At 40.8% G+C, this 14,032-nt stretch overlaps 1 pseudogene; it reads right to left on the bottom strand.

Moving 5' to 3' along the window:
* Positions 1–13,457, bottom strand: part of LOC119377134 (LIM domain-binding protein 2-like) — a 38,081-nt pseudogene extending 24,624 nt beyond the window's left edge.
* Between the last annotated feature and the right edge of the window lie 575 nt (positions 13,458–14,032).

Below are 14,032 nucleotides of genomic sequence, written 5' to 3'. Positions count from 1 at the left end.
GGCACAAGAAGCTTACGGAGAAACTAAAACTCTCCATATTTCTGTAGAATTATTTTGCACAAACACTATTACTGCATGTCCAGGAAGGCAAATAAAGTTACATGCCTCCCAAAAAGTCTTTTAACACACTGTTATTGAAATATGCTGTATCTCTGGGGTGCTATACTACATATATGTTTAGAATAAAAAGTTTGAGCAACGTACCGCATATCTCACCTGGATGGCAATTAGACTTCGCGGAACCAGCTCTCTATGTGTGCGTGTTGCAAAGTGCCAAGACTTGATGCGCATCAGATCATCAAAAGTGAATTCAAGGATGAGGCGGCCCTCTGTGCAAACCTGCATGAAAGGCATAGCCAGAATAGACGATTGAAGAACAGTCTCAACAACACCAGAAGATAGTGGGTAGTTTGACTTGAATAAAAAGACTAAACCAGGGACATAGTGCAGCTTCTTGTAGCAAAACAGCAAGCACACAGGTCATACATGTTGTTAAGAGATAACTGAACTACTTTACAGCTCACTGAAAGAGTTGAAAGTGAACCGAATCACCCCTTAAGCAACAGATTGCTTGTGCAAGACTGCTCGTGCAACTCAGGCTGTGCAGGAGATCAAATTAGTCTTATCTCTTTCTTAGAACCACGGTGAGAGGTGTACAATCTATAGCAATTGCCATAACCTAAAACAAATGTGCCAAAGCAGATTATTCCTCTAACACAAGTTTATGATTGAAGTGATAAAAAATGTAAGATAATACTTTTTCCCAATGCAGCATTAGAACACATGTGTCAACAGCAAACCTCTGTAAAAGCACTGAATCATTATAAGCATGTACTTCATGGCATCACTTACAATGACAGCATTGTCTTTGGCAAGTTGCTCCTTTAGGGGATCTGTTGGGTACTGCCCACCAAGCCCCTAAAATAAAAAAAGGAAGGAACATGCATAAACTTTAAAACAAATTCATAAGTCAAGTAATGGTTTTTCCAGCAACTACAAGGGAAAAAGGGGGGGCCACCACCAAAGAAACTTTATCCAGCATACTCCGACGAATCCCTCATTTCTAGAACCTTGGACTTTCCTCCTATCACCCTCTCTCTGCTGCAGTGCAGCAAATCCCGGTCAACTTTGGCCAAACTGTATGCAAATACTTTGACAAAGTTTTAGTCCCCTCTGCTTCCTCCAAAGGGGCGGGAAACAGACTGAAAGGCCCGCCCTTTAATCAATACCAAGGAGGAGAAGAGGAGAGAGAACTGAGAAGCCAAAACACGTGGAGCTGTTGCCATGGCAACGGGATCATACAGCCAGCTCTCCATGGCAACCCAATCAATTAAGGGTAGGCCTCCTCTCCCATATCCTCAGTCAGAGCACCTTCTCAACCTGACCCCCACCTGAGCAACAGGTCATACTACTGAAACTCCCTCCTTGCTCACACAATACAGAAAATACTGAACAGGCATGAGCACATGCTCACAGGCAGTAAACTAGCTTTGCCCTTATGTATGTCATGCAACTGGCCTAATGAAAGTACACAGATGAACTGCATGATATCGATATATGTGACGAAGGTTTGGCCATACATATGTCTCATATAATGAGATAATCCAGCTGGAATTCCAGAACAGTGTCTGGCCAGTGGAGGCTAAGGGTCAGTTTGGACTGTCTTACGTTCTAAAATAGAACCTAATTTCACCACAAAGATAATTTGGTATTTCAACCCAATACTAATGCAGCACCAATGACTAAGAATCGAAAATGCTACTTCATGCACAGCCGTAGAGCACCATTGCAGCCAGTACATAATGGCAGGCAAATAAATTATTTTTAGCAACGTGTGGCAGAAGCCAAGAGCCAAAGGAAGCATATGTATCACTGTTAGCTTTATAATAAACTCGCATGCACACTTATTCCCATTTGATGCTAGACTTCTTGCAATGCTAGGCAATAACAATATTTGGACATGTGAATATCAGGCAAGAGACTTTTTCAATCGATGCAGTAGGCCCTATACACAAAAGATATGCAAACAGCATTAAACAGTGGTATTAAGCCCCTTACACACCAATAATTCAGGATGGTTTGAACAAAAAAGCACAGCTCAAAGAACACACATTCAGTCTGGTATTATGTGTTAACTGTCTATCTTTCACAGGGTGACAACATATTTTGCATGAAGGCAACCTTGCACGCTAGCATACTAGCAGCACTGCTGTGACAGCATATAAACTCTGCACATTCCTCTGAGAAAGTAAGTGCTGAGGAATGTGGTTCAGCCTTGATGAGACATATTGAAGGTATGACAATGCAGATAAAGCAGTTGGATCCATAAAATCCCCTTGGCTTTGCCCACATCATCAGTTGCCTTAGAATGTCCTTCAATAGCTCTGTTTAGTAACGAGATTTAATTGTAAGCACACCAGCAATTGGCAAGTTCATATTTTATCTTTAATGCGTGGAACTTGTAATGGTGTCTTGGCAATCTTAACTCTGCTTATGGGAGATAAATGTACAAATCGGACAGTTTTGCAGCAGTGGTATTTTGAAATGGCAAAGAATGTGCATAATGTTTTCAATTTATATGCCCATGGACTATGGATAAGAAGAATCTTCATCAGCACACTTCTGCAAAATACAGGCTTTGGCATACTAACACAAATTCCTGAAGCAAGACATTAGCTATAAACTTCTGCACTGTTACAAAAAATATTACAAGTGACAAACCACATTAAAGAAAAATTCAGGAAGAAGCTTCCTACAGGGGAATCATCATAGTAAGATAACACTACTGTGCACATCTTTAAAAAGCAGAAATCGTTGAAATGTAGTTGTGACCTATCTCCAACCGAGCTGGAATCTTCATAGTGCACATCACGATCTCTTTTCGTCAGGTTAACTGTGCCCCTCAACTCGCAGTGTGGCTGCAATGTGCCGCAAAATATTTTCCATATTTTCCAGTATGTGCAGAGAGACCGGTGGACCAATGATTCTGAATTCATTACAACGGCTACATAAGTAACCTTTCGAAATACAAATGTGACAAACAGGGCAGTATAACTTATCACAGACAACTCTATTGCGATAAGCATCTTAAACCATTTGCTTGGAAGTCTGTATGTGCATGCCATCCTAGGCATCCTGCAAACTTTTCATGGGCAACAACCCAAATGCACCGTACTTTTGTTCTCGGTCAGCTACTTGGGTAGGACTGCTTCAAGTGCACATCCCTTGAAGACATGAGTAGGCCGCTGTCACTGCATCAGACTAACAAGATATGTGCTGCAACCATGTATGGGTCAGGAGATGCATGGCTACAACAAATACTTAACTGCACAGATACTCCCCCAGCATACACAGATGTTTAGAACATTAATCACCGCGGCGGCAGCGGCATGAGCTTAGTTTAGTAGGCAATGTTCTGCACATAAACAGTTAGAGGTACGATTAGATCCATGCAGCAGCAGGCACCGCATTTTAATGACGGGGTGCTGGCGTTCACACACTAGCAAATCGCTTTAAAACAACACATACAAGCATCAGGAAAAGCTGAACGAATCATTTACTCTGCCACCATGTTTGATGTCACAGTTTCGAAATGCTCCTTGGCATTGCCACTGTACGCTATTGCACACTAGTGCTGAGAATTTTTCTTTCTTTTTTCCCTACACCTTGGTAAAAAGGAAGGAAACGTCTTGGCAGTTAGTGCATAGTTATGCCGTGTTGCCAGACAGTATATAATAACAAGGTTTTACTGCAGTGAGCAGCGTTCTGGGATCCGGGATTATTGTTGTGTCCGTTTACTGCCCCTTGTCACTTCCTTCCACTTCTGGTCAATAAATTTTTCTATTGGAATCAAGCAAATACAACATTGTGCATACCACGACATTATTGAGGTCATGTTTGCAAAATTTTTAAATAATTGGTGCCCTCCTATTTTCAAGGCTCTAGAATAAGAAGGAAGTCGGCAAATTATGCGAGTAACTAGGGCAAGTAACTACCTAGAAATACTGTGTAAACTTCCCAATATAAGTTTACACTCAAATTACAAGCAACTGATTGTTTTCATTTAAAAAATTTTAACAGATTAACCAAGGAAACTCAATTTTAAACTGGGTGTGCTCTTCAGTCTTTTAAACCCTTTGACACGCTATGTACACAATTGTGTACACCACTTGTTTTGCCATTTGTAACGACTAGGGGCTAAGAGAGCAAGATACATTGAGCTTTGAATGAAATGAACCTCTCATATACGATTACTTTGCTGAATGCACTACCATGTTCGATGTGCCACTTCCTGCGAGCCACATCTGAAGTATAATTTTTCTTTTCTCAAAATTGACATAACTGAAAACGAATTTGCACTACATTTCTAGCCAGAGATTTGATGAATGCAAATAGTGCAAAAAAAAAAAAAACGTAAGACTGGTAGAGTATGCGCCGCTGTTGAAACGAAGGTGGATGGGAGTGTGCAGAAATGGCATGAGTGCAAGGTGAAACACAGGGACAGCCCTTCGGCTTGTGGCAAGGGAGTTGTATATCAGGTGCCTTTCACGTGCGGTAAATACTATATAGGACAAACAGGCCGCTGTCTGAATGCGCGCCTGCAGGATCACCGTTGATCTTCGAATGAGCAGCAGTCGTCTAATTTGGCCCTGCACTGCCGTGAGTGTAGGTGTACTCCTCGCTTGTCTGATGCGAAGGTGCTCGCACGTCATAGGGACCAAACGGCACGTAAGCTCGTTGAGGCTTTTTTCATTTTGAAAGCTGGAGATGACTGTGTGGCAAAGCCTTCCCTTGCTTTAAATAAGGCGAGATAACATACCTGGATGCGCACATCTAAGGTTTTAGGTTGTGTTTGTGGTGAACATGTGGTTTGGGCTTCCTATATATTTTAGTCTTTCTAATAAAAGTTCAGTTGTTAGTATGCCCTTGTGCTGTAGCCTTCTTCGTCTAGTCTTACGTTTTTTTGCACTATTTGCATTCATCATGAATTACCAACTCGCCCAACAATCAATCCTCCTGAGATTTGATTCTATTTATGTAAAAACAAGGCATGAATGACTTCAGAATAAATAGATATTTAATTACAATGGAATTAGAATTACTATAACACACATAAAGTAATGCATTACGACATTACTTTTGCTGCAATAGAATATCAAGTGCCTTGAAATAACGTATCAATTTGACGCATTTACAGAGAGCTATTCATAGGTGGAGTCTGATATGATTTCACTAACAAGCAGGCATTTACTTTCAGTTTAGAGCAGGCACCAGTGACACCTCAGTACAACACTTTTTTCTGCTTGACTCGAACAACACTGTGGGTTTGTGCCCCTATCAGCATTTAACACCAGTAATGCCAAACATCCTAACGACCTAACTGAACCTTTACAGTGTCACCAATATTAATATGCTTGTTCACTAAAGCATAGCATGCAGTGGCAGTATGCTAAAATGCTGCTCAAACAGCACTTTATACCAGTTCCACAAAGAGGCGATGTGAGCACTACGGCTCTAACTTATACTAAGCTCAGAAGCTCAATTACTATGGTACAAGTTATCGTGGCTGGTAAAGTAATAGCCCTCGGCTCTTGTTGGCCAGAAAAAAGCTGCACAGTTCCATGACTTCAAATATACATGACTCTAGTTAGACTAAGTATCAAGTTGAAATTGAACTAAGAGATTCTGAATTACTGTGATTTCACTTTATAAGAGCAAATTTCAGCTTTTCTGGTGCAGCAGCTGGGCCAACTGTACTGAGAGAAAACAAAGGTTAAAAGTATAAATATATTGGTCAAGCCGTACTACATACGTGATGCACAATGAAGCAAATACAACAACACTCTTCTAAAACTAAAGGCAATAATGAGAACAACTTGGTCAGAGCTGTGCTCACATGTGCCATGGAAAATTAGAACACTTGAATTCACATAGTGTGGGCTGGTGTATGATGCACAGTCAGTGTCATACTAAGTTTAGGGAGCACGAGACAAAAGAAAAAGCTGAATATTCCCGCTGCTTCGGCAGGTTGCCTTGAATTTAGATTTCAGGCCTGTTCTAAAATGTGCTAACAACATGCACTGTGCAGTCAGACTGAACACAGTCACAAATTGGTGGAAAATTCAAGGCTTTTTCAGACCTAGTAGTCTCCATTCCAAACTTCTGACGCCAAGTGCACATGGTAGTAACATCACTGCTTAAGTGTGCTCAAGTGTTCGGACACTACACCAGATTATTTTTAACCACAACCACCACAAGCGACAAATCTGTAAAGGCAAATCCTGAGGCCGAAAAGTGAAGGCCAACACAGCCTATCCAGGTCATCCACAATATATTTGAGGCCATAGATTGTCTGCGAACATGAAAATCACCTATGCATGACGAAATAAAATGGTAGCTAACACAATGACAAGGAAACTGAAGAAGAAAATGCATGCTCAAGTTTTTACATACACTGGAAACAAGGATCTTTTTATCAAAATTGCACAGTACCTGATGATACATCCACGCAGTAAATTGACCATCATCATCAGACTACAGTAGGCTCTCGATAATTTAAACTTGAGGGGACACCAGGATTTCATTGAAAATCAGAAGTTCTCATAAATACAACTCGGGGCAACATTACAAGTTGTGTTGTAATGAACCATTCAGGTATACATACCTGCCAAATGTGCTCAGGTGCTGATGAAAGTCGCGGGTTCGATCCTAGCCACGGCAGTTGCCTTTCGATGGAGGCAAAATGCTAGAGGCCCATGTACTTAGATTTAGGTGCACATTAACAAACTCCGGTTAGTCGAAATTTCTCAAGCCATCTACTACAGCGTGCCTTATACTAATCATATTGTAGCTTTGGCACGTAAAACCCCATATTATTATTACTATTGGCTGCCAACCTGGGGACATGATATCGAGAGATTATTCGTAAAGTGGGAAGGAGGGGACCAAAGAAAACTGCCGTGTTAAGTGACTTAAGTGTTCCACACTCGACAGATCAAGTCCAGACAGTCTCAATTTTTTTTCTTCCTCAATCAATATGCAATTGTTGGCGTGAGTGGTTTGGCCACTCTGATGTGGCCAAACCAATTTAGACCAGTAACCAGGCAACCAGCTTTAGTAAAATATTCATCCAGAAGCGACAAAGGCAGCAGATATTTTCAGGAACGAACAAGCAAAAAGTATGAATTAACCGAATTAATGCAATGTAGCAGTTGGAATTACAGGCGGCCTTAGAATTCATTGAAAACATAGTGTGCCAACCAAAAACTGAAATTTGTTTGAATTTACCGAAAGTTTGAGTTATCACAAGTCTACTGTGCTTTATGTGCAGTGCAGGACAAAGACCTCCCTGTGACCTTCAATTTAACCTGTTTTGCACTAATAGATTCCATTTTGCCTGTGAACTTCTCAATTTCATCACCCCACCCAGAGGTGTATTCACACGACGTATATGATAGTGGATGAATAAGTCATGTGACATGCAACGTGATTCGAATCGCTTTGCAGCTAGCATTCACACAACAGAGGAGCACTTTGGAGTTTCTCGCCAACGATATGAAGTGCGATTTGAGCCTCTGTCATTTCACAAATCACTTCACATGGCCCGAAGAAGCGCTAAGGGAACGGGTCATGTGATAAACAATCCACGAGCTCAGATTGCGATTTGCTTTGTCGTGTGAGTACAGGTTATCTCTCTGCTGCCTTTGAGAAATGCGAAACACGTTAAATGCCTTACTACTAATGTTTATATCACTACTTCTCCCTTAATTCATGCAAACAAACAAAAAAAAACCAAACACTCTGCCAAAACACAACAATGAAAAAAGTTCAACATGACAAATTACTTTAAAGCACTTGGGAAGCAGCAACACCTGCATTTACCTGGGAAGAAAATTTGGAAATAAAAGCTTTGTAACAACTGACACGAGAGCAGTTACACACAGCTGAACCATTTGAAATGGCCAGCATACTGTGGAAAGCTGACGATAAAGTTTACGGCATACCTGATAGGTTAATCAATGACTGCTTTTCAGATTGTAAAGTCAATGAAGAAAGCCATGACAGTTTTCCACTAGAAAGCAACCTATAGTAAGACCTCTCTCATGGAAATTCGCACAGGTAATTTCACAAAAAACACTGCTATTTGAACACTTAAATGAACACAAACCAGTTATCAAGTTAGTTATTACCCGGAAACTGCTACTCATTCAATTCAAGATGACTGAATCATCTGCAACAGTTTCATCACTAGAGACCAAATTTTAGGCAAATGCCTATTTTGTTCCTTGCTCCCCTATTGCCCCACTTTGATATATGAGCATGAATAAGAGGTAAGAATGACTTTTATAGTATTTTTAGTGCCTATAAATGCCTATTTTCAGAATTGGCCCCTACATGAATTATTTAGCCTCAGTTCGCTTTCGGCGTAGCTTAAGGCGTTATTCATGTTACCGGGCAACACTGACTCTTTGGAACTCTGTGGCATTCAGCCTAGTCCTCCAGTTCGACCAACTTCCGGAAAACAACCATTAGCTGCACTGAAGTGGCATGTGCTGGCTAGCATACGCCGCCGCGCTGACATGGGCACAGCGGTTGGCCATTGCAAAACCACAGAGCCACCAGGGGAAAGGAGTGATGGGCAAAGAAGAAAGAAAAATGTGACATGCACGTGGCTTTGTTTTTGTTTGTAGTTTACATTTAAGGTGTTCACCGCCAGGGGAGATATAGGCTCTATGTGATTCGACACGGCCAATAGGAGGCATCCCTCCCTTCTGGCCTTCTAGCAACCTGGCTATCTGCTCCTGCTTTTCCCTTCTCAATCATGCCGAAAAGAAAGACACTAAGAGTTTGTTATTTCGACAGTGGACACATGACTCACTATGCTCTGAATAAACGGAGAGACCATGTCCCGTGAACCACGCGGGACAAAGGACAACTGCATGGCTATGTTCAACTGCTGGCGCCTTCATCATCATAAACAACAGCATTTTTTTTGCCTTCCTGTCGTAGATACAGGTCGCGTACTATTTTTGATGCCTAAAAGACACTTTTATAACGCCTAAAAATCTGGCCTCTATTCATTACCTAGCCATGCATCAGTCGTATGTACAAGTGCTACAGACTAGACAAAGCACATGGAGGCCACCATGTGGATGTTAAGTCTGGAACACTGTACCTTACAACAAGGGGTGTGCAAATATTCGAGTTTCGAATTCGAATCGAATAATACCTAATCGAATACTAATTCGATTTGACTTTCGAATAGCTAGTATTCGACATTTCGAATAATTCGACAGGACGAATATCTAAAATGCTACAAAGGCCAATGGTGCAACTTTGTTAGGGTGGGGGTGGCTAAAAGTAACATCGTTACAGTAGGCCTTGCGTTAAGCTTTCATCAACATCCTGGTTCAGAAGCGAGCTCACATTTATTTTAAAGGAGATCGTGTCATTTCTGCACGTCATGGCTCCAGAAAAGAAAGCTAAGGAACAGGCTGGGAGGCTGTCGAACTGCTAGCGTCAAAAAATACCCCGCACACTGAGCTCAGACCTTATAGTCAAGAGGTTCAAAAATGATTCAATGAACCCCTGATCCAAGAACGGATGATCCTTTGAAATACTGGAAAGAGCATGGAGCTGTAATTTATACGGGCATTGCCAAAATTGCCTTGATACCTTCCCATCCCTGCTACTGATGTCCAGGAGCGCATGTTTCAACTGCAGGAAACACCGTAAAATTTTGACGAGAAAGCCTGACGCCAGGTCATGTGGAGCAGCTTGTGTTTCTGCATGACAATTTGTAGTCTTTCGGTAGCAGTCACTCACAGCGTTCTGTGCTCGAGAACATGAGCAGATTTCATTTCTTTGTTCTTTCTTTGAATTTTGAATAAAATGTTTCATATTAGATTCGATATTCGGTATATTTGGACGCTATTCGGCAGTATTCAATTCAAATTCGATTCGAGATGAAATTTTACTATTCGCACACCCCTACTTACAACACAAAAACCTAGCAGCACAAGAAACTACACAAAGTTTCTATAATGCAATGTGCTCCAAGTATCCAAAGAATATCATGACAGAGAAGAAGTGCAAGTTTTTTTTTTCATAAGCTCACTAGTAAGTAGTAGCTTTAGCAAATAATTTATATATATATATATATATATATATAATATATATATATTATATATATATATATATATATAAAGCAGCCATTTGTTTCCCCTATTGACAGAGGGTCAGAAGTATCAATGGGGAAACCCCTACAATAAACACTTCTTCGAGGCTACTTCCTTTACTGTTTTTCACCTGATATTGCAGCTGTACATTGCAGCCATTAATGAATAACTGGCCATCAAAATAAAATTATACTTAACAATAATTTCTAATATACTCAGTAGCTGTCAGCAAAAAAAATTTAAAAGGACATAAGAATGATTAATAACCAAATTTATTGTGATGCCCACATCTTGCCCACCCACTAAGTTTGCTATTAGGAGACGCAATTATTAACTTACATAGGCAAAACAGTCCCTCTATAGTAAAGTTCCACCTCACTGCCAATGAATGTGAGCCATAGCATTATTACGCAAATAGGCAAAGCATTCAGGCTTGCAAAGGCTGTGCGCCTTTCTGTATCAGTTTCCCTTTTTTTTTCCAAGGGGCACCTGCTCTGAAGCAATGAACAGTAGTGACACGGCTTGCAACAGTGTTTTAGCTTCAGTACTTGTACTACTAGTATTAGCAAGTATCTGCATGTTCAAGAACCCTGCACGCTCAAATTTCATCATATACATCTACAGCTCCCCCAGTAAGGCTTTCAATGCATGGAAGGCAGCGCTCTCCGGCAGGCAGCGTAAGGGTCTCTCGGAAGCTCACTGGTCACGCACTCTAGACAGCTGTAGAAGGGCATGAACATGTGAGCCTTTATCCACTCGTGCATCCTTGTTCTTCCTCCTTCTGCTAGCCCAGCAGAGATTCAATGGCTTGCACCACACTCAGAACGTCAGCTTTCCTGCGCCATTTCTGCAAAGGTACCTTGCGGGGGGGCATTTTTGTATCTCAAAGAGACACCATCAAATGCCTGCCCCATCGCCTATGCCAATGTAGTTAGCCATGCAAGTATACTGCAGGCTCTTAATACCGATCATTGGGCCCATAGCAAACAATAAGTGCTTACACAGGAAACAGGGGTGCTACACATACGTGTTTCTAGCACAAAGCTACAAGGAAATCCATAAGGATTGCAGAGTCAGAATAGCCTTTTCGTTGATGAAAAATTCGTCCTGGTCCAGTGTTGAAACATGGGACAAAATCTTTCCAGGGTGGTCACTCTACCAATTTAGCTAACCAGGAGGCTAGTAATTGGTAGCACAATGACAAATTAATCGACAACTCGAAGCACATGGAAACTGAATATGGAAAAGCAGTGTGAAAATTTGCCATGATAAATTGTGGAACATATTGCAGGAGAACATGTCGTTGGGCAAGTTGGCTGGATAGAGCACTACCAAAATTCTCTTTTAGGGGCTTAGAGGATTCCAGCCACATTTACAATGACATGAATTATTCAGTATATTCTTGTCAGTATGACAGGTATACAGCATTTTCTATCAATACAGTAGATGTGGGAGAGTGGACAAAATATTAGATCATACAAATAATTAAGTCACTTTTCCTTCCACCTCACGAGCAGCCAAAATTTACTTGAATAAAACAGATCTCAAAGGACAAAAGTCAACCATTCTACACTTCAAGGTGGAAACAACGTTGACAAAGTGGAAAACACAACCAGGAGTTGTGTTTTCTAGGTTTTTGAGCTTTAACCTGGAACTGAAGACTAGTTGAAGACAAATTACCATCTTTTTATACAATACATATCAACATCTAACCTTCACCCAACTTGAAACCTTCATGGCATGTAATGCAGGAGCCATGCTTCTGCCACCTTTAATATAATAACTGGCTACTATGCTGGCCCGTAGCCAGTGGGGAGGGGGGGAAGGGGGGGGGGCTAGCTTCCCCCCTTCCCCCCACCGAAGCTTTAAATAATAATAAAAATAGGTGCTACGGGCCTGCTACTATGCAAGTAGTGAAAACGGTTCTAAGTGGCGCTGAGCTACTATTCTCAATTATGTTACGATGGTCCTTAACATGCTATTTATGTGACTTAGGGCCGTGCTTTAAACATGACTAATTGCATTTTCTGCTCTATTACAAGGACCAGCCACTCAGCACAACAGATGAAAAAAAGTAAAGAAATGAATTCATAAAAGATACGTCTCTTTGTATATGCATCTGTGGTGTTGAGACAGTTTCTGCCAGCCATTTTGAAGTGATATTGTCTTATACCAATATGATAGCATGGTATACCTTGTAGTCTCCATCTCCCTTTTAAACTGGTACCTTTAATACTGTTAATAAATACAGGGTTTGCAAAGTGCCTGCTTCCCTTATGTGCATGCTAGAGCGACTACTCTGTGCCCTAGAATCGCACTATACGCACTCGCGTCATGTCACATGGCTCAGACAACGTGGTGCTTGTATGCTGCTAAAGACACCAAAATTGCATGCAAAACCAGTTTCTTAGCAATTGTGAGTAGATATTCACAAGTCATTCGCATTGCTCCTGTTCTCTACCACTGCTTTTGGGCAAGACCCCATAGCAACTCCTGAAATGTCATATGGTGCGACCAGTGCCTACCATAGTACATTGCATGTAGTAGCTCTACTGGGTCTTGAAACTTGGTAACATTCACATGAACCAAACAAGGAATACAAAACAAATCTAAAAAAGTGAAAAACAGTGTTTCCTAAGAAGTCAGCCGTGCCAATATAAACACTAGATTAATCCACTGTACTTAGTTAAGGTCATTTAACAGAGAACATAAGAAGGGGAATTTTTTCGAGGGGCTCGTTTCTTTGTTAAGACACAAACAAATGAATCCAAGAGACAATTAAGTCAGGGAAAGCATAGAGGTCATTAATTGTTGCCTTTAACAGTAGTGTAGTTATTAGGATGTAAATTGACATCAACTTTAATTCATTCCAATTCACATCCTAATTACTACACTACAGTTAAAGACAACAATTAATGTCCCCCTATGCTTTACTTGACCTAACTGTCTGTTGGATTCATTTGGTTTTAACAGAGAACATGATGCTTACGGAAACGTGATTACCACATACAAACAGTGTGTACTTATGCCATAAAAGGCACGCAACTGTCCTAACTACCCTTCTATATTTATTTATCATGGACACTCACCTTGCTATAAGGAGATTTCCCATGGTGTGTTACCATGGTGCACTGGTCACAGTCCAGTGTGATAGTGGTGTTGTGAAATGACTCTTTGGGGTGTTTCAGGTTGAAGTAAAGATCCGTGACGCCTCCTTCGAATATGCTCCGGAAGTAGCGTGGGATCAGGGTCCGTCCAATGGCTGTGGTGGGTAGGAAACTTTAGTCAAAACAGGCATGCAATAAGAACAGCAACTTTTTCTTTTAAATCCGACTCATATGACAGCATTTGGTAGAGGATGTACAGATTTCTGAAATAACACACCAGCAAAGTGTGACGTGACAATAAAAATCAACAATCAGTAACAACTGCGCACAAGCATGTAAGAAATGTTATGCAATTAAAAAAAACTCTATTCTGATTAACAAAATTTGTACAGCTATCCAAAGTTTGAATAAGAATAAATTATTTTTAATATTCAATTCATATTCAATCTCAAAATTGCCACTAAGTAATCTTAACATTGGCTTACACTCAAATACTAATGCAATATGACTGAAGGCATCTAAATGAGGTAAGGAAGCGTTACCTAGTCTATTGGCCACCTCAGCCCATACACAACTGCTCCTGCAAACACTGTTCCCAAGGAAGAGCCCATACTTTCATTACAGTACACATTATTGATAGGATGAGATTGTAATACAGCTTTTCAAGAAAAACTGCAATGACCTAAACAAAAAGGCAAGCTTTCAACCAACCTGTGCATTAATTACAAACTTTAACAAAGTTGGTAA

This window comes from Rhipicephalus sanguineus, unplaced genomic scaffold (genome assembly GCF_013339695.2).
Source record: "Rhipicephalus sanguineus isolate Rsan-2018 unplaced genomic scaffold, BIME_Rsan_1.4 Seq363, whole genome shotgun sequence".
NCBI classification, from domain to species: Eukaryota; Metazoa; Arthropoda; class Arachnida; order Ixodida; family Ixodidae; genus Rhipicephalus; species Rhipicephalus sanguineus.
The sequence above is the reverse complement of the archived record's forward strand: the minus strand, read 5'-3'. Positions and strand labels throughout refer to the sequence as shown.